The sequence below is a fragment of the Neopsephotus bourkii genome, unplaced genomic scaffold (genome assembly GCF_033783945.1).
Source record: "Neopsephotus bourkii isolate Nb327-2 ecotype Australia unplaced genomic scaffold, CSIRO-AGI_Nbou_v1 NB_1542, whole genome shotgun sequence".
Classification (NCBI taxonomy): Eukaryota; Metazoa; Chordata; class Aves; order Psittaciformes; family Psittacidae; genus Neopsephotus; species Neopsephotus bourkii.
This window is the reverse complement of record NW_026902018.1, coordinates 6,828,817-6,850,932: the sequence shown is the minus strand read 5'-3', so window position 1 is coordinate 6,850,932 and position 22,116 is coordinate 6,828,817. Positions and strand designations below refer to the sequence as shown.

General features: G+C 39.1%; 1 protein-coding gene across 7 annotated transcripts in view; it reads left to right on the top strand.

The window, feature by feature from the left end:
• The window catches only part of ARVCF (ARVCF delta catenin family member), a 277,932-nt gene that overhangs the window by 87,921 nt on the left and 167,895 nt on the right, over positions 1 to 22,116 (top strand). For 5 of the 7 annotated variants that reach the window (XM_061370841.1, XM_061370839.1, XM_061370840.1 and 2 more), the window contains 2 exons: positions 10,649 to 10,714; positions 19,331 to 19,432. The gene's annotated coding sequence lies outside the window, so the exon portion shown is untranslated. The remainder of the gene's footprint in view (positions 1 to 10,648; positions 10,715 to 19,330; positions 19,433 to 22,116) is intronic. The other 2 variants (XM_061370845.1, XM_061370847.1) reach the window with 1 other exon arrangement.

Genomic DNA, 22,116 nt, shown 5'->3' with positions numbered 1-22,116 from the left:
TGGCATATATTTTGAGATCTGAGAAGCACCCATGGCCTGTGACACTGTTGTGACTGTAAATCAAAATTATCTTGCCAGTTTCCAAGGTATTTATATGACATGTATTTTATTTTTCTAATAAATAACTAGTCAAGCTGAGGTTTTTTGAGACCAGCACTTTAGACCTCATCAGTCCTTAGCTGCATTTTTGATGGCATAGAAACCAGAGGCATTACTGAATCATTCGGGAGGAATAATATAATGAGAGAGAAGACTAGCATCTGAACATTCATGGTCTGCCACAGCCTTCTAATGATGGAGTCAGACTGGAAGCTGGCTTGCAAAGTCCCACAGAAGTGTCGTGACAGTATATTTCAGTTGCTTAGCTGCTTACGTTAAAAAGCAGGCATTTAGATTAAAAGAACAGATGTGCAGCCATATTCTGTCTCCTAAGTCTGAAGATTATAAATATTTAAGATGCAAATAGGACTTGGGTGACAGAGTATTTGCTTCTGTATTTCTGACAGTTAGGCTTGTTCATCAGTTTTATCACACTTGCTGCTTGTTAGGAGGGGACTGCCCAGGCTGGCAGAGCTAAAATTAGATCTGCCAGCTTTTTTACCCCGTTGTGTTTTCCCATGTGGCCTTACTCCCCATTCTGCCTATGAGCTTGAGTTGTAATGAGCAGTGTGCTTCGACAACAAGGTTCTGTAAGGCACAATACCTCAACTACATCTGAGACCAAAGAGATCAAGAGTGCGTACATTGTACCCACACTTTCAAATGCTGTGCCACTGTTAGGTTTTGTGACCACTTCTGTTCTCATTTTGTTTCTCTCTGTTTGGGGAGCACAAGGAGAAGAGTTACATAAAAAAAATGATTAAATAGTTACATCAGCTGTATACTGATAAAGATATAAATATTAAAAGCATTGCAGTGTCACACTTACTAATCTTACCAGGCATGTGAGATAATCCTACTATCAACATGAATAGCAGGAGCAATAGCATGGTGCAGATGCATGTGAACTGTTTACCTGTTTAGTTCTTTTCTATTAATCACCTATTTTCTTTCCTGACCTAGTGGTAGCTCTGTAGGACAGACTCAGTGTGTGCTTTTTTCACTGTTAGCCTTATTTTCCTTATTTTCCTGCTTGTGTGTGGGTTTTTTTCCCTGATTGTTTTTCCTCTGCCTTGCCACAAAGAAAATTCTTTGCAGTCACTAAATCAGTCATCAAAAACATTAATATCAATTAGTCCATTGCTACCTAGTACCTTCAAATGTTTATCAAGGCAAGTTATCACAGCAGCCACATGGAACACATACACCAAGAGGGATAGATACAGGGATTCAGGCACTACTGCCAGGGATTCTGACAGTTCTCTGGGTTTAGCTCCACCTGCACCTTGGCACATGCTCATTGCCAGTTCACGCTTGGCACTGCTGCTTCTGTTTAAGGGGGAAACGTGGGGCTCTCGAGCTCTTTTCCTTGCCAGTGTTTCTGTGTTCATCCCACTCACAAAATTTATTTGGTGTCAGCATGTTTTGCTGCTAGGCTTTCTAGTGTGTGCTGTACTCTTCAATACTACCACTGTTGTGTTTGGTTGGTTAATTTGATCTTTCAAAGACATCTTTGGTCTCCTGTTTGTGTCTCTGATAGTAACAAACTGCAGTGTTTGGGACTCTGAGGTCAAGCTGTCACTGAACTGGATTAACCAGTTTACTGTAATCGCCAAATTTCTAGGGATCTAATCTGTAGGTTTGTAAAAATAGGCAAATATTGAAATAAATGTACATTTTTTCCCTTTATTTTAATACTGTCCTGTTGTACTCTCTCAGAATCCTAACAGTCTTTTTTGTTTAGGTTTTTTTCTAGCACATCCCCCTTGATATTTCTTAGAAAAAGCAAGAAGTTGCTTGAAAATAGCAAGAGGTCAGAGTTTTGGGAATATGATTTGAGTTAATCTCCCTTCATTCACCTTCAAGATAAATGTAGAACCATGTGGGTCTAAGAAATTGGTTAGAATTCTTTACAGCAAGGTTGTAATAAATTTTCTATATCAGAAGAGCTTCAATGATACATGAAAAAGGGAAGAGAGCAACACCATAAAAAGGGAAACAGGATGGCAGAGCAACTGATTTTTTCAGAAGTGCCTGAATAACCAAATTCTGACTGCTTTCACCTTTTTAATCTTTTTAAAAGAAGAGGCTGAAGCATTTTTTAGTGTTTAAAGACCAAATTAAGCCCAACAAACTGGTACTATTTAACTATGATCCTTATTAAGCTTATGAACCAAAAGGACTAGGAAACAAGCTAGTTAATATCTGTATTTACTGTGCTTCAATTAATACAAGATTATAGGTACTTCCACAACCTTTTGCGAATGTGGAATCACACACTTCTGGAAGCTGATACTGCATGTTTTAGCTGCTTTTGTTTGTCATGGGAATTGGAAAAACTGCAGGCACGTATTTGAATAAGTTGGTGTATCTTTAAATAGCCTGAGTAGAACAACTGCCCGGTAGCCTGAATGTATTAAAATGAAGCATACAGCTTGTAGGAGTTCTGGGACCTGGAATGCAAATATTCTTTGTATTTCCTTCTTCAGTAAGCTGTCTGCTTTGTGTGTGAATTCCCAGCTTGCCAGGGAAGGTTACTCAGCTCTGATCTGTAACAACTACAAATGATTGATCTCTTCCGTCCTTAGATATTTTTCTTAGCTATCTCTTTTACCCTCATAAAGCAATGAGTTTGGATGCTATTTATACCTTTCCCTGCAATTGTTTTTTTGCTTTAGATTGCTGCAGTGCTTCACCTTTAATTTTCACTTTGCTTTATCAAAGCAACTTGTATTAGTGATCTTAACCTATGCTAATAGAACACTGTTTTGTGTGCATGACTGAGTAGAGATGCTACTTTTTCTTTTAATGTGAACTTCTCCCTTCAGGTCATTCATCGTTAATGAATAGAACTTATTATTTCTCAACAAAGGCAAATGGAAACATTGTTATGCAATTAAGTAGAATACATTTAATTTTTGTGTAAGTCAGACAGACATGCTACACTCTTTCATGATCATCTAGGTACAGATTTCGCATCCTTGCAATTTCTACTAGCCCAAATCTCATTAGTGAAATCAGTGCATCTCTGGAACATAAAACAAATTTTAAAGAATGCCAGCAGATCTGAAATGATCTGACTGCTTGTACCTTTGTTTTCCTAACCATTTGTACGTAGTTTCTTGGTTTGGGAATGCTCATTAGGTTTAGCTGCATACACATGCATCCACTTGATCAGTTTGCTGGGAGATGTGTGCATCTCCTTACCTTCCACAAGAGCACTGTGGGTTCTGCAGGTTGGCTATGGGACTTCCAGTTGATTCAAGCTAGTTTTGTGCTCTTGTTTAAAAAATCCTGCTTCATGTAAATAACTGTAAAAGCTGGAAATGGGACAGAGGCCTCGCTCAGTTGTGTTTCTTCCTGAGGATGAGAGGAAGGCATCACTTCTGTGTTAGTTTTGCAATTCAGGAGATTGGTGTCTCACTCATGGCTCTGACCTTCAGCAAACTGTCATTCTCTCTGCAGTTCCTCAAATCTTACCTGTATTTTACTTCCCTTTCTTTTAACTTTGTTAGCATATTAATAGTAACTTGTCTATTTATATAGCAGAAGGTCTTACGCCAGTTACAGGGTTTAGGTACCATTGTAATGATGACTGCTTAAAGTACTCTAGTTGTCAGCACAGACTAGTAAGACTCCTCAGTACAAATACGGATTTATGGAGAAAATACAGTTTTTAGATTACCCTATAATTTTATTCACCAAATACTAGTTGTTAAGCATTCTTTCAGGCTGGTTTTCTTCTTCCGTTGGGGCACAGAGAGTGTCCTCAGAAAGAACTGGACATTTTTCAAGTACATATTTTCAGTAAGAAATTTCCCAGCTTGACAAAATATCTGGTAACTGCCTTTTGTTCAGAGTTGAGACCTTGCCAGCTTAATTGCCAAGCCAATAGATGTTAGCCACTGGCAGTCAGTGCAGCAGAATTAACATGCTGGAATGATGTCAGATCAACACAGAAACATCTGACAACATTGACTGCAGAGTACTTCTGGTTATTGTAATCGTAATGAAACTGTTACAGCGTTATTCTGGTTTATAGCAGCTAATCTATGTTGTATGAGTACAGCAAGATATTAACTGTAAACAGCAGTTTTCTTTTTTATATTAAAATTGTCAATAAAGATTTCCTTTTTAAAGTTTACTTCTAAAAATTCCAACTTGAGTTGGGAAGTCCTTGCTGAACAAGTTAGTTAACAACTCTTAGCTTTATAGTTTGATTGTACAATAAATGAGTTTAAAACCCAGTGAGGTAGCCATGATATTCCTGTATTAAACTTTCTCCTCTTCACCAAAACATTTTCAAATAGGAACTTGGCTGTTCACCCACAAATTCAACCATTTGCTGCTTTCCTCTTCCTTACTTTTGAGGTTCCTTTTTTCTTATTTGCTTTCCTTTGGTGTCTTCTGCCTTTCCCCCCTGCACAGGGGCAATAGCCCTGAATTAGGAAACCTAGCTGGGAAGCCATTTCTCACCTTCCAGACTGCTCATTGGACTGCCTGATTGAATAGGAAGCTGTGTAATGCTGAAGTCAAGTCTTCAATAAGCAAGGATCATTTCACTATTCGTCATTTTTGTGGCTGGGGATGGATGCACTGAACCACTTTAATGATATTTATATTACTTGGAAACATTGAAATTAAATTTTGTCATGTAAATTCACTCTATTATATAATTTACAGGAATGCAGCTAGTAGTACTAGTAACTAGAAACTGCTGGTTTGTTTAGGAAACAGCTCTTCTGTTTCCTAACAGAAGTTCCTCTGCACTGCCAATCCTTGCACAGTAAAAATGTTGGTCTGGGAGCTGTTACTGAGTGATATTTGTGTCTGATTGGTGATTCAGGTGGGTGATTCGGCCTAGATTAAAAAAATAACCTTGGATTTTATTACAGTCATGGACCTAAAGCTTTGTCTTCAACATAACTCTGTCACCAGTACTTGCTGTACTTGTCCATTATCGCTTTGGTTGGTTTGATACTCTGGAAGGCCCTACTTGCACTGCAAGAATATTGTGGGCCAGAACCTCTCACTTTTGCCCAGGAGGAGTTGAGGTGTATGAACCTAGCTGTAATTCAGGTAAAACCACTGAATCCTGCAGTGGCCCTTCAGAAGATTATAAATATGTGATTTTGGGGTAATCATATACTTAGGCACACACAACTTCCAGGAACAAGAAGCAAAAGCATATTAAAAGGCTCTTGTTGGTCAGTCTGTAACTTCAGTGCTGTTGTCTTGGGGTTTTTAAGCACCAGTTCCAGGCCTAACTGCAATTTCTACCAGGCTGAAGAGTCATGGAAGTGATTACAGAACTGGGTCTGAGTTGCTTTATAAGAATTCTGTTCTTGAAGAATATAACTGGCTGCAACCAGTTTCCCACAATTACTGTGAACTTTGCTGGCATTAATATTGCATTATCACTGACTTTGGGATTTAATTGTTTTTCTTCTTTTTGTCCAAGATTAATTTTCATTATAAATTTTTGGGAGATCACCTTTGCCTCCCATTTAAAATGAATAAATTAATCCTGTTTCTGTAGTACATAGAAGGTGACTTTTGCTACCCCGTGAAAAGCTCCTATATTCCACTGGGTTATCCTTAGGATACTGGAAAACAAAATTAGGTAATTCATCAGCTAAATTAAATGAAACTCCGTAATAGCATGTAATACAACAAAATTCTTTTCAAATTTGCATAAAAGGTGATGAAGTGCTGTGTTTTAATTTGTGTGTGATGAACTCTTATTCTTATGGATATTAGGCTGTGAAGTTTAGAATTAAATTTTTTATAAAAGGTGATCAGTGACAGGGCTTTTTGCTACCTAATTCTTGAAACAGTGTTGTCGTTAAAGTCCCAGTTATTACATATAAGTGCACTGGTGTGGTATTAGATTCTGTGCATACCTGTTTGTTTTTCCATTCCTAGATGTCTGTGTAATGAGGAATATTAGGAAAGTAGTACCAGCAGCTGTCAGTGGGCTCTTGATAGGAAGATTATTGTGCATTAACTTTAAAGAGTTAGGGATGTATAATTCATGGCTACTTGGTGGATTTTGCAAATCTCCCAGTTGTGTACAGTTGCTAATCTGGCTGACATGATGGAAAACAAATCTGGAAAATACTGTCATTTAGGTTTGCAGCAATCAAGCAACTGCAGTTTTAATGCAATTTCTGTTTGATGTTTAGAAGAAAATCCTACTCCTACATTAAAAACACTAAACTCTCTGGGCTTCTTATAAATATTAATTTACTGACACGTCTGTGACATTTCCTTCAGTAGAAGGGATTAGCTTGAATTTTACTTGCCTGTATCATAGCACATTGTGATGAATCACTATACACTGGCTTTTGTAGTTCTGTGTTTCATAAATTTTCTTTTAATATGCCTTGTCTTTGTCAGCACACTAACATAGTTGAGGAAGAAGGTGCATCTCGTTTGCCAATGTTAGTTCAGCTATTGTTGCCTTAATAAATGATTTACACCACTGTTAGCGTGTAATGACTTGAGCAACACTGTTGTACATTCTCAGTCCTGACATTTTAAAAAGCCACGATTCTTATCTATGACATGTCTGTGTATTGATGCATGGGCTCTTTACTGCTTTTGTAATATTTATATAAAATTCATTGGCAGGAACTGCTGTTACCCAGAGCATCTATTTTTGAGAGATCTGTGTAACTACCCATGTTGACAGAGCTGTTCAGAGGGTTTGTAACTTCCTGGGCATTTTGCCACTGCTTCTGTCCAAACTTTGTCCGTGTTTGTATCGGCTGGTTTCATTATTTGTTGCTTACTTGATGTTAACATGCTGATTTACATTATAATTAAGAATGAGTAGGAGTTTATAAAGGAACTCCAAGCTCATAAGTGACACCAAAATAATGCTGCTTTTAAATAAATTTCTCAAGATAATTGAATGTAAATATTAGAATATCAAACAGCTTGTAGCCCGCCTCGTTACGTGGAAAGCCTTGAATGAGTGTACAGTGTTGCTGCTAAGTGCATTGTGTGGTAGCTGTGTTTGTATCACATCTTCAAGTGGAGAGACCTCACTTCCCATGACTGTTTCATATGTGTTGATGCAAGTTGTGACAGAGTATGTGCCCACATACTGAGCTGTATGATGTAGATACCTCATGTTTGCCATCTGATATCTTATATAAAAGCAGAACTACGTTGTCAGTCAGAATATCTTACATTTCTCTGTGAAATGTAGTAGCATTTCAACAAAAAAGGATAAAAGGTGAAGGAAGGAGGAGCTTAGGGAAGAAGAATTCCTTCTCTCACCTCCTTGTCTCTTGGCTAACAGAAGTAAATCACAGCAGATGCAAAATGCAACTCAAAGGGTACTATTCAGTTCAGCCTGTACTTCTGGTGATTTATCTGTGACACAGCTCCGGCCAAGGAAAACATACAATTCAGGGTATGAGCTTCTTGCAGTCAGTACAGACAAAGCACGGACAGACAAATTTAACTTGGGACCAAGTGAGCTCTTTTCCATTGGTCTCTTTTCCTTTGGTGTAACTCAAGTTGTGTTGCCTGTTATACGTTGTTACAAGCAAGAAAACCATTTGTTCTTTAAGGCCGATTTTGGGCTCTACATGTGTGGTGAGGGTTGCAGCTATGAATCTGCAGGTAGATTTTCTGTTACCAAATAAATTACATGACCCAAGTTCTTTATTAGTTATTTTAGTGTCCGAAATGCCCGAAAGAAGTTCATCTGAGTGACAGAAGGAGGGAAAGATACAAGCTTTCTATTCATGCCCTTGGCAAGATTTTGCAATACGTGCTTATGGTAGTATAGGAGCTGAATTGAGAAGTAGTCCGCTTGTCTATCCACACCATTTTATTGTGTCTCTCGCTTAGTTTGGACTTTACTGTTTGCCTCATACTTGGCAACTTTAATTGCACCTATTTCTATGCATGTCACTAACAGGCAGCATAGTGCAGTGTGAAGCAAGGGGCCAGGTAAACCCACCAAACTAAGGGGGTCTGCCAATGCTTCACCTATCCACAGGCTGCTGCTCACACAACCAGCCACGCACTAATCATTCTGGGTACACGTTGAGAAGCTTTTTGAGTAAGGACCCAAGAAGGTGTGATGAGTGCATTACCACCACATCCCAGGTTTAGCAGATGATGCAAAATAAGACATTAGGAAACAAATGGTAAGACAGATTGCTACAGTACTTTACATCATGCTGTTTATGTAAAAATACTGATCTGGACACGTGTGATGGTGCAACGTCAAAATGTTATTGATGCATCAAAAACTTTCCTATGGTCCTATAAGCTACTCAAATTCTCACTGCATTAGGAAGTTTTAATAACTAATTATGTTCACCGAAGTAAGAAAAGAAAGAAGTGATTAGGATGCAATTGTGGAGCTCATTGAATGGCAGGAAATTGTTTGCTGATGGATGCTTTACTTTCCCGTGCATTTTGCAATGTCTGTGTCTTGGTGTTCTGTTAAGTTCCTTATTCTGAAAATATTTATCTTAATTATTATAGCTAGAGACTAATTGTCAAGTTCCATTTTTTTTTGGTTGTTTCTTAGCGAGCGAACATAAAAGCACTTGGAAGCTCTAATAGTGTGAGTGGGGTAATTAGTTACAAGTGAGAGAGAACAAGCAATTTGAAAAGGCATTACAGGTTTTTTCCCACCTTTCTCATCTGAGAGCTGTAAGATGCTTGATTAAAATCAGCAGTAAAAATACATCACTGGAATGAAGCAGCATTCTTGTGGTGAAGTACAGGTGTTTTATTAAATGTCCTGTGGTCCAAGCTGGTGGGTTTTTCCCCCTTCTCCCCTGCACTACAGGTCATGCTACCAAATGGACAGCAGCCATGGCTGCAAAAGGACTTTGCAAGATAGTACGAACCTTAGCAAGCTTCAGGCTTCCCAGGATTTGGGGCTCAAGCTCTCAACTGTATAAACCAGCACTTGGTTTGCCAATGTCAGTTAGACCGCACCCATGGGAATGGGGTGAGAATGGCATGGTCTGTTAGCATTAGCTGATCCAGTTGTTTGTCATAACCCACACAACACATCAGGGACAGTTGCTCACACAACTACACAGAATAGTACCCATCTTGCTAGAAGAGATAGCCTGTGTGGTTTTTAATGTCATAACTGCTGCTGACCCATCTCCTTGTTTTACTTACCATGTGGATGTGTTATTGGCAATGCATCCTGATCAAAAAAAGGTTAAGTAGCTCACAGCCATAGATGAAGGTTATAGTGGATCTGGATCTTACCCAGGATGTTCCAAGTTAAGACAAATGCCTTAGGCTGCTTATCGTCTTGATTCTGAATCAACTGAACCAAAACATACTGTTAGAAAAATACGACTCTAAAATCAAGGGAAGTATTTTTCTAGTAGTTTTTGTCTGTTCCAGGTGACACTAAACATAAATCATGAATTATTTCTGGCTTAAAAATGGGGCATATTTTAATAAAATACATAAAATTAGCCTACTTAGAGGAGGAAGTCATATTCTTGCTGAGACTAAAGCTAAAAGAAGTTAGGCTCACCTTACCTCACAAATGTATAGTCTTGTTTTAGCACCAGTTTGGTTACAGCGCATCTGCAGGGTTGAAGGGTTTTTCCTTACAGACCACTGATACATTTATTTGGCCTTACCGTACCTTCCAGTCAAAGGAGGAGCAGACAGAAAGGGTTTAATGATGAACCTGTGTTGCAGGCTGGATGGGGAAGGGTAGTAGCATGTCTGCTTTATGGGTAAACTTCAGCCTGAGTGGAACTAAGCAAGGATGATCTGCAGGAATCATCTACTTGAAATGTTCCTGGTCTCAGAAAGAGGAGACTGGGAATCTGAGACAATGGATCCTGCTTGTTATCTGTATGAGGAATTTCTAGGATAAGAAATGCTGTAATGAGAATACTACCTGAAGCTCAAACAAAAGAATGAGATGTTGAAAAATGCAGAGTTCTTTCTGGTGACTTTCAGAGGTGAATGTTCCTGCCCTAATTTCTGGTGTTTCTTGCTCCTAGAAGAAAAAATGTCAAATGGGATGAGGAGTATTTGTGTAGCCACAGTTGACATTTCTAGAGTCACTAGATGGTATTTAGACCTGGATGACTAAAAATGCTATGGTGTATGCTTATGAAGGAAACATTTTTGGCTTTTAAATGTATGAATCAATGGGGAATTAAATATGTATCAGATTAAATTCTGAATTTGGAAATGTTTGATGTATGCACATACGGATGGCACTGGAACAGATATTAAGAGGACTGGAACTGCTGGTTAGCCAAACGAGCTCTTCCTATGGAGTTCACTTTCTAGACTCCACAGTTCTGTGGGATTTTCCTGAGGTCTCAGGTGATGGTGGAATAGCTGTTGGAAGTAACCCTTTTTTTTGCACACCAGCATGACTTCAGAAGGGAAGGGGGGATTGAGGAGAGATACAATGAATAGATTTCCACTGTATTATGTTGTCAGTTATTTAAAAATAACCTCTTCCTTCTTTCCTTAGATGGAATATAAATGTCTTTTTTGTTGTGTTTCATTGTTTCTCTGACAGAGTTATCATCGAACCAAGGGACAATTTGTATCTTAAAGCTGCTACAGGAAAGGAACACTATAAAAGGTATTGTTTTCTGCACTTGCCCACCAAGCATTTTGCTGCTTTGTTATTATGTGTGTTCTTAAATCATTGTCCTTTTATTAAATTATCTTTACACCTCCCAGATTTGTTAGCTTGTATGCTATTGAAGGCCTACTAACATTTGCTTTACAATAGGGGTTGAATGGTTGAGAGGCAGAAAGTAGGGAAATACACCCATGAGATCTGAGGCAGTGAGGGTAAAATTCAAGTGCCAGCTGAGGAATACAGGGATGACAGCTTTCTCTTTTGTGACTTCACACTATCTGTTTGACATCTCCCTTCCTTGTTTCCCATAGAAATCCTCATTTCATTTCATTCTACCCCTGACAGAGCAGGGAATGTCTCTTACTGTGAGACTCCTTTCTATGGCTGCATTTACAGCAGGTGGACTCTTCCTGTCCTAAATGGAGCATTCCCTTCCTGTTCTCATCCTGTCCTTTCCTAGAGTGTACCTCTACCTGAACAAGCTTTAATTAAAGGCTATGCTTATGTCTTGCATTCCACCTCCTTCTGCAGTAAGGGTCATGCTCTTAAAGATGTGTTTTCCTCTCTCTATTCTCTCCCTGCCAACTATGTCTTGGCTTTTCTCTGCTTGCTTAAAGGATGACCACAAGCATTTTCAGCTGCTGTGAATTCAGCTCAGTACTTTTGTCTGCCTTTCAAATCTGGAGGCTTGGTGGTGAATAATGGGATTAAATATTAAAGTACTCTGTTTGTTTTCCTGAAATATGACTCCCTTCTGTGTACTGCTTTATTTTTCTCAGTGTAGGTGGATTATAGTTTTAGCCAAGCATTCTTCAAAAATAATCCTCTGAATAACAAGTATCATGTTACTGTTTTTTTATAAAGTTCTTAACATTTTAATTTGATTAGGTTTTTAGATCAAACATTGTCCCTTTTATATCTGTCAAAACCGAAGGTATGTATAGCCCACTTAAAGTTCCAAAGCTGTTTGTAGGGAGGATTCTTAACAGATTACATTGTGTTCACTGTCTAAACTGTTTACTACTTATCTCTGTTACTCATATGGTCTTAATGGAATGGCTTAAAAGTGTTTATTATAGCTGGAATACATTCCTGTTTATACAGTGCAGGATTTTAATTTTGATAGAACAGAGGGGCATTTGTTTTAAGTATTTGCAGTGGTTAAACAGTTAAAGCAAAATTATGACTTTTCCCCACTCAGCACCATTATCAACAGAATGGTTATTAAAAAAAAAGGGATGTTTGAATAGAAAGTTGGTTCTTGGAGCAGATTTTCAGTGATCTGGAAGTATTTCTGCTTCCAATTAACTGTAATTAGGCACTAGTGATAGTGCATTCCTGGAAAGAAGAAGTATTGATGGGTGATCTAAGAAATATTGATGGGTGATCTAACCTAGAAAAAGCATTAAGATTTAGTCAAAGATAGCGAAGTAGGATAGCCTTGAAAGGAATGAGGTCAGTGTCTATCTACAGCTATTTGGAAGAAAATGGTCTGTCCAAAAGACAATTCAAAATGACCCCCTAAATCCAATACTCCCTTGAATTCCTACCGATTTTCAGATCAGTGTCAACCTCAGCACAAAAGACATAGTTTAAATGTGGTATTTGTATAGTTGAAATGGGAACTTATCATAAGGTCAAATCCAGAAGAGGTTTCGCAGGCATGAAAAGCAGGATAGGGAAAAGGTGAATCCCCGGAGGTTCACTATGTGTGTTGGTACATTGCCAGTGCCAAGGTTGTGGGGACCTCTGCCAGCCACCCAGCTGCCTACAGAGCGGAAGGGAAATACGGTACCCCTGTGCTGTGTGAGCAGCTGTAGGGTTGCTGACTCATAGCAAGCTGCTTGACTGTGTCTTCAGAGCCACTGATGGAAGAAACTTGCAGAAGAATCTCCCTAACTGATGTGAAAAACAGTCAAATTATTCTAGCTGAAGTTTTCCTAAAAGGGAAATTCAGCCTGAACAGAAGATCTACCAGGGAAAAATTCAGCCCAAGTTTAAATTTGTATAGAGCTACAAGCCAATGAATAAGAAGCTCTTCTAATAAAGATATGGATCTTAGTTGTGAAAATTGCTATTTGAAGTGATGTAATAAAAATAGTTTTTGATGAGTGCATGAATGTAACACTTTGCAGACAGCACAGCACTGCGTCTCTTTTTCGTGGAAGTGAAGATCTAAATGAGTAAAGAATGCATGAGTCTGGAATAATCAATGGGGTTACTAAGGCATCTTACCCAATTATATGAAAAAGGCATGTCCTGAACATTATTCTCTGAAAGCTGTGCTGTCAGTTTAACCCCAAAGAAGCCGTTATGCTTGGCTAATACAGTAGAAGATGCTTCTGAGTGATAAAGATTTCTGCTTCGAATATTCAGCTATGTCTTGTACCTGGAATCAGAGATGTGAATTTGTCAGTTCTCTTGACGTTGTTTCTGACCCTCAAATGGAAAGCAGTGCTCTGGAGCAGGACATTTTTGAGTGTATAATGAAGAGAGTGTGCAATCTGTTGAGAGACATTGCATGCCAAAATCTATCATATGGAATGATGAAACTGTCCGAAACTGTCACTATAATGTATCTGGTTTTCCTGACTTTATATGTTTATGCGTGAGCTGGGTGATTATTCAAGACATCAGATGAGCTAAGTACTTCTATTTTGCTCAGATATTATTTATTAGTTCTCAAATGCATGTTTGCCTTGTAGCACTAAAAAGCTGTGGTATTAATCAGCACAAACTTGGATTGCATCCTAAATGTACAAGGGTAAAATGAACTTGGATTGCATTTTAAATTTATAGATGCTGAAACAGTGAAGGGTCTATCTCTGCACATACAATTGCAGAAAGCAGATCTATAGTTCAGGTCTGATGGAATAGGTTTACTTAGTGCTCCAGGCTTCTAAATTTAGCTTAGTGAAATAAATACTTGATTTAGAATGAGACAGATGTTACTGGAGAGAATTAGAACTGCTCATGGGCCTCATTCTGTATCTTCCCTCTTTTTTTTTTTTTTTTTATATTGCTTTAATCTCCTCTTCATTGATACTGTTCCTGCTTTAAAGCAATGTGAGGTCAAAATCTGGTTGTTTTTAATGAGAGTGGTTGAAATACGGGAGAGTAATAGGATTGGGAAGCAGCTAATAAAATTCATTTGATTTAGTAGCTTCAAGAATTGGATAGGAATATTGACATTGTTGCTTTCCTCTTTCTGCTCATTTTCAGCTCCCTAGCAGAGCCACAGAGCAGCCACACAATCCACGAGACGTGGCTGCAAGAGTTAAAGACACATACTTAGCAAAAATGGAGAGGGTTTTTGGTTTGGGTTTTCCCCTGAAAGAAGTAACAAAACCACAGGGAAGGTGCTGATCTGAACACTTCAGAGCTGTGATTTTGGTTTTTTCTTTCCCCTAGCAATGCCAGTTTGTTTATTGGCCTAAAATACTGTGGGCGATATCAAGTGTTTCATTCAGATGGGTTAAAAGATCTATTTCCTTTTTGATGCATTTAGTTACATTAATCTTAAAAGTAGTAATTGGAAATGCCCTCATAAACCCTGAGATCGAAGCCCTAGAATTAAGCCCCATTCGTTATTACCCAGGAATGTAGCTATGCAGTTTTATTAGCCTTTCTTCTACTGTAATCTATGGATCTCATTTAGCTGCATGCAGCCCTGTTCTTCTGAAACATAAAAGGAAGGAAATCTCACAATAGCCTGAAATAAATTATCTCTGTGTGTTAATCTACATGTAAAACACTCAAGCCCACTTCTCTAAAGGAAGATAGTTTACTGATAAGCAAAGCTTGACTGTGTGGTTTGGATACAGGAATTAAATGGATTTTAATTTTGGTCTGCAGCGTACTATTTATAGGATCAATTAACTCCTTATAGTTGGGATAAGTCATTTGACACATCTGTTGCTGAGCTTAAACCCTCATTGTTCTGTGGGGTCACAGTTGGATTTTTTCCTCTGATCTCAAACCATGTAGTAAAGTGATGATATCCCAACCAACGGCAGTCAGGTTAAATACAGCTCCTACCAACACCATGACTGGAGCATTTGGAATAGATGAAGGAGGCTGTTGGTCCACCTAAGTGTAGAGCTGACCTGGTCTTTGTTGCTTGCCATTATGTTATTTAGTTCATCTGTTAGAAGATGGTGCAATAGTATCTTTCATAAAAGGATTATTATGATCATCTGCAGCATTTTCCAGCCTTGCTGTAGTATTTCAGTTACTCCATTTTGCCAGTGGTCTGGCTATGGAAATTGCTGCCCACCCGCTGACCCCCTTTTCCCTGCATTTTGTGAAGTGAAGACTTAATGCTTGCAAATACGTTGCTGTTCTCGGCTGTACCCTGATAGAGTTTCAGCCTGCATTCCTGTCAGTAGCTTTTGTCTTAAATTGGAAGCCCTTTTGCCAGTACTCAGAACATCCAGAAGCCAAAAAAAGTAAGGATACTTGTATATTATTTAGTGAAAACTTTTTAAGTATTCTGTGGCAGTAACTACATAAGGTTATAGCAGTTTGTTCATATGATTGGCTTATTTGTGAACAAATTGATTGTATATTAATGAAGCCAAGATTTAAAATGCTAGGGGAGGAACTAAAGAATGAAGTTATGAACTGTGCTGCTTCTGATCTTTATCTTTGTCTCTTTCTCATTGAAATGGCCCTGTTCTAAAAATACATATATTGATTTTTTATGGTTTTGCTTGCAAGGTGGCCTCCACAGTAAGGAAGTATTTCTGTTAAAAATAAGATCAGACCCAATCCATCCAATGCCTAGATGCCTAGAGAGTTAATGTAATGCCCAGTATTACCTAGCAGTCATAGAAGCTTCTTGAGGGTTTTCTCCCTAGCTGCTTGGTTGACAGTATTCTAGTAAAATGGGTATAGTGGCATTTTCTAGTCAATAGAAGTTTGCACAGATTGTCTGCTTCCACGCACAGCGGCTGTAGTGTCTGTTGGTGAGAATCAGGCTGAGGTCAGGGGATGTGCTGAGGCTTGGTACATATATCTTCTGCTAAAAGCAGCTATGGGAGAAGTTAGAAACCTGAATATACATGAATCAGAAAGGGACCACAAAGCGCAATCCATTTTTAAGTAGTATTCCTTATCGATTTCAGTGGGGGAGACCATTGAAAAATCAATGACATGCAGCAGCTTTAGAATGCAATGACATGTGTTCTAGGGTGTTAAAGTGATGGCCTAGAGGAAATCAAGCTGGTAGCAGTTATGTTAGGAAAGTTCCAAGGCAGAAGAAAATGGGTCAGAGGTTTGTGAAGCAGCAAATTTACTATTCATATTCCAAGAGAGATAGCAAAGTATGATCTTACTTGTTCTTCATTCATTTTAACTTCCAATTTGCATTTTATTTCTATAGAAACCCCAAAAATATAAAGGAAAATAGAAACACAGGCCTGTTCAGTATAATGTACAGTATTAAGCACATAGAATTGCTGAAATTATCAAAATATTCTGAATTTTTCCATGAGATTTGTGCACATCATTCAGCTCAGCGGGTTACTTCAGACTTGGCTTCTTGATATAAGGGGGAGGGAAATGCTGTCTTCCAAATGCTGCCTAACTAAAGTAGGTAAATAGAAATTAAGTTGTGCAAACAGTGATTCTCTTCGTGTAGGGAATGAAGTGTGAATGATGCTAATGTTTTCATGGTTGTGGCTGAGCTGACAGAATTAACACTTACTGAGATAGAGCAATAGCAAGGGATTCTGTAACATTCCAATTCAGCAGACACATACTGAAGTCAAAATTCAGCCACCTCTACCTTCATCCTTACCTTTGAGTGTTTAAAAAAACCCTGTTCTACCTAGACACTCATTTCTGAAGGTATGAGGAATGTTTGTTTACACAGAGAATTCACAGTGCACAGCGTGAATTTATAGTGTCTATCACATACCCCATTACACCTTAGTGTGGACACTTAGTAGGTGTTGAGGTAACCTGACACCTCTTTGCTGTGCTGTTTCATGCTTAATTAACACCAACTCTGATGTTTGAAGGAAGTGTGGCATAATGAGTGCTCCCTGACAGAAGAGTTCAGCTTGGTCAGTGTAGGCAACTTCTTAGGTCCTGGAGAGCAGGAGCTCTGCTTCAGAAAGGTGCTGTTAACACTGTTCTGGTCTATGAATGATAAATTTCAAGGAGAAATTAAATTTTTTGACATTGGGTAAAAGTAATCATAGGCTAAAACATTTACTTTCAAAATTGCCCATATAAAAATACTTCAATTTGATGTTTAAAGCGTTACTGAATTATTTGTGCTATTACATGTATGCAGTTGTAGAAAGGTGTTCTGTATTCCTCTAATGTATTTTCCTTTCCATTTGGGAGTACAGTATAGCAATTGAAATGTATCTTATTAGGGAAATAGAGCAGTAGAGCTACAGTATAATTAAAGTTGTGCAGGCACAATGTATCACCAAGCCCTGAAAGCGCTGCATGGGGTTTTGGCAGGAAAACCCCCAAAATTCCCAATAACTGACAGCTGAAGTGAGGAATCATTACCCAAAGGGAAGCTGTAGAAAGATGACTGGCGTCATTTAAATATGCACTGGTTAATCCACAAGAGGGTTGGTGTTAGATATAAGAAAATGCTGTGTTCTTATTTTGCTAAGAACTGTATCTTTTGCAAGGAAATACGATTGCAGTGTAATTAACTTAGAAGTTAATTAAAGTATTAATTTTTAAATGGACTGGGAGCCATTATGGTTAGATGGGAGATGCTGTGGCACTACTGACCAGAGCCTGTTCTGTAGCGAAATACTCCAGCTGCATTGCGCATACAAAGATGTGTGTGTGCCTGGATTCTTTTCTTGTGGTTGCCAAACCCAGATCATAGTAGGATATTCTGCCAATTTATTTGCAGCATTTATTTCTACTAAACGATTCCTGCAGGATATCAGATGAAATTTCCTACTGATGTAAAACCTTAAATATTACACATTGACATTTCTTCTGCAATAATAGAACTGGTGAGCTGCTCGGTTATTGCTGTGTCCTTAAGATCCAAAGTTCCTTCTCAAGGAGTTTTCCTGTTAGCATTTCCTCTGCCCTTGTTCCTTGCCTAGTTTAAGCCTTGTTTCACAGACTGCTTCTGTCCAAAGCAACAAAAAAACCCTGACCAGGGTTTTTTTTTTTTGTTTCCTTTGACACCAGCACAGTATGTCTGTCTGTGCCTATGAGAGAACTACATTGAAATAGCTTTCTTTGTGAATTCCTCATTGCTATTCATTGGTGGAGATTGTCACGTAAGGGTCAAATTAGAACTCAGTCAACCAGAGCAGCAAGGAGAGGAGCCAGGCTCAAGATAGATTTCACCATAAGGTCTGAGAAGCAGTTTTATTTTAATTTGCTACATGTAATATATAGATACTTTATTTTATTTTGCAGTGTGTTGCTCTTTTGTCTGTAGAAACTGAATTACGCTTAATTTATTCTCTGTGGTCATTTACTTGACAACTAGTCTTTCATTCTGCCTCCTGACTTTCATCTTTGGGCATATCTTTGCATGGTTTTGTTATATGTAGCAAGTTTTAAGCATAGAATTTACTTCTATTAGTTTAAGAAAGAACAAGTTTTCTCGCATGGTGGTTCCATGCCCTTTGAGATTGGAGCCATGCAAAGAAAGGCTCATATTTCTGGTAGTTTGGCTGGAACACAGGAAACTGTGTTTATGCTGGCTTCAGGAAGGCAGACAGTACCTGGTCAAGCATAAGATCTGCTAGGGCAAAATTACTCTCTAAAAATGTTCTATTATATTTGAACCAGCAAAGTGAGTTTGTACTGGCTCTGCATTTCATACCATGTGGTTGCAGCATTTATGATGTGGTAGTAGCTTAAAACTGGATGTACTGCTTCATAGAACCACAACTTTGCGAAATGGATTCTGTTCTGTATGCTCTCCAGCAAAAACAGGTACTAAATTTGCATTCACTGACCCAGAGATGTTTGGGTGCTAAATGTTTTAAGATAAAACAGATCAGAGACTTAGAGCTACACAGATGACCTCATATCCAAAAACTTACTTTCACTTGGGTTTCAGATAGGATTAGATTACAGACAGGTAGAGCAAATAAAAGGGTATTAAGCTATTGTGCAGTGTGCTGCTTTTAGAAATGAATGTTCTCTTTGCCAGCTATCCATGAAATGTTTTTTGAGCCATTTGGGGGCTCATACACCAGACATGGGGCCTAAAATTGCATGCCTAAATAATTCTCATTTCTGAGATCACCATGTTAGGTTTCTGTGTTTTAAAATGTTTGGCTACAATATCCAGTTTTGTAACATTCAAAATCCTCGCTCCAGTCCTGAGTTTTCCTTGATTGAGGACATTAAGTCTCACAGGAGCATGCAAGTATTGACCACTGATAACAAATCAGATTAACCAGTTGTTTGTGGGGGTTTTATTTCCTCAGGAGTCTCAGGATTGGCTTCTCTAAATATTACTTCTTTTTCCTCCAGCTTAGGAGGAAAATGGCATAATAAATTATTTATGCAACATAATGAGGAGAACCTGGCAGATGTCTGTGTACAGAAGAGCCTGTAATACCTTATTAACTAACTCTGTCTTCTCTTTCCTCTCTCTTGCAGCTGATTCTGCTTCAGGCTGCTCTCCTGCTCTGTCTATACTTCCCTAGTCTTAGTGGGTGATGTGACAGCAGCTCTAACACTCAGACCCCAGTAATCCAATAGGTGTGTATTGCTTGGTTTTCTCTGCATGCTTTCTGAAACTGCATGGGGGATAACAGTCATTTTGTGCTACTCATCTCTTACGGCACTTCAGGGTGAAAATATAATTAGCATGCGTTACACTTCAGTTCCACAGATTATTTAAGCCCCAGTTTTGCTCTTTTTCTGATGGGTTTTATTCTGTGTAGAAGCACATTGCAGCTGTTTCCATGCATGCTCACAGGCCTTCATGCTTGCTCCTACAGCTGCTGATTTGCTGTATGTACAAGCTTCTTGTTGCTCATCATGTACTGTCTCTCACCAGCAGGACCCAGTAGACTTGATTTGGGCTGGGAGAGAGCAATAGGGGGAGAGCTGTGCTCAGTATTCAGACTGTTGGACCTGAGAAATCTCCCGTGTGCCCCAAGAGCCACTTTCCCTCCTACTGAGAGAAGCATCTGTGATGTTCTGTAGCTGACTGGTGGACATTGCTCCCTTCAAACACAGCTCACTCAAGTACCTGATTGTCTTAGGCAGGCAGAATACTTTGAAAAGTGCGGGGGATTTCAGGTTCTCCATGACTGTTAGGATTTAGGTGCTCAAATCTCACAGAACTTGACCCCTCTTAATCAAAAGGGCTCTTTAAAAACTCTTGACCAGCAGCTACATCCTATATTCACAAAATTAGTGCGCAGAGTTAACTCACTTCTTGCACAAGTGCCATGACTCTAGGCATGTCAGTGTTTCCAAGAGACTTTAAACATCCTTGGGCATCAGCTGGGTTATCAGTAGGGTGTAGGACCCCCACCTTGCCTCTTTGCACAGGCGTGATTTTCATCCCTATTGAGCATTTAAGCTGTATTGACTTGTAAGAAGCCTTTTGATGCATTAGTTCTTCATAGGAACAGTCAGAAAAAAACGGATCCTCTTACTTTGCTCTAACTCCAGTGCAACACCAATATATTTAGAGTCATGTAGGCAGGAGAGAGATTTGCTGCTGTCAGCATAGCCTTTGACATTCTGTAGGCAAGTGTTTGCTGTGTTTAGAAATGCAGCCTAAGGAATAATCTTTACCTGGCTGCTATAGGTCTCATATTTTCATTTATTTATACCCTTTTCAATGCACTTCAATTTATTTACAAATGGTAGCAAATTGCAAGTGGCAGCCTGAGTAACTAACTTGTGAGTCAGTACTTTTATTTTTCACCTCTAGTCTAGACTGCTGATAATGTGGATTGTTGAAACCCTGGGTAAATAATTGGGAGTGTGATCAGCAGCAAGCAAGTATTTATCTGCTAATAAAGCATTTAAAATGCAGAAGTCTTTGCCCAACAGTTCTTAAAAGGCAGTTATTGGTCCTGCTGCTGTTCCTGCACAGCAGTTAGGGGTTTTATGGTTACTAATTGTACATCTGAAAATTTAGTTTATTTTCTGCCTGTGTTTTTCTTTGCACAGAGAAAAGCAGCACAATATTTATGGTTGTAAGGAGGTTAGCATATTTTCTGCATGGAGATCTCTGTAGCTCTCTAGAGATTTGTACCATTTATAGAACCCCAAACTCCTAGGTTCTCTCATGTGTGACACCAAAGGCTTATAGCTCATTAAGGATTTCCTGAATGGGATTGTTTTGAAAGTTACATACCAGCTCAGTCATCGACTGTAACTTTTATTATTAAAGCTGTTACTGCTTCAGAATGTGTATTAGGGGGAGGTGTTTCTTGAATTTTCATGTGCTATTGGTAATGCTTTGCCTTAGAACAGAAACTTGCATTATATATTCTAGAGAGCCTGATTTTTTTAGATTTACTTTGATTTACATCTTACAATCTTCCTACATCTCTCCTTGATTCTCCTACTGAAATTGGTCCATAGGAGTACCCAGCCTCTTGGGCCCCAAGAAGGTAACATCAGTTGTGTGTGAGGAGGAGCTGTTTTTAGCTGCAGTGAATGGCCTGAAAGCTGGACCCCTGCAGGGAGCGATTGAGGAAACTTGAGATCCTGCTCAGCAGAACCTCTGAGGGGCCTGTCTCCACTCATTAATCCCTGACCCATCCAGATTCTTTACTGTTTCTTGGGCCTGGAGCAGCTCCTCATCTGAAGTGTATTTGTATCTGTGTGTCAGTCAGGCTGTTCCTCTGCTCTAGCATAAGGGCAGTGACAGTAACCAGGTAGCTGTCTTTATGAATTTACAGTTAGAAATGCCCCTCCACCTTAACACCCATGTATGCTTTTCCCAACACTTGGCTAGTGCCTGGGTCTGTGAAGTCCCACTTCTTTCACACTCCCTCTGAGGAATTTCTGAGCATGTCTGCGCTACTGGGAAGAAAGACAACAAACAGAGCTGTCTCCATCTGTGCAAAGCAGCACAGAAGCACAAAAGCAGAAGCATGCAAGTTGGCTGCGCATGAGCCAGCTTGTGTCCAGAAAGTCTGGCTGTGTTTATGTGTAGCTGTGCCAGGGCTAAATCATGCTGAGACACAGCAGGTGAGTCACGCAGTCCTGTCCTGTATTACACAGGCTGCCCATGAGTCTCACTGTCCTTTGAGATGGTTGTGATTCTCCTTTGCAGAAACCAGTGTACTCTCTGAAGCTTTTATAGACTTTTTATAATCTAGCAAAACAAGATTGAGTGTGGAAGGTCTGTGAGTTGACAGCTAGGTCTATATTTGACTAGTTTGTGGCACCCAGAAAACCCTTTGGTGGTTTTT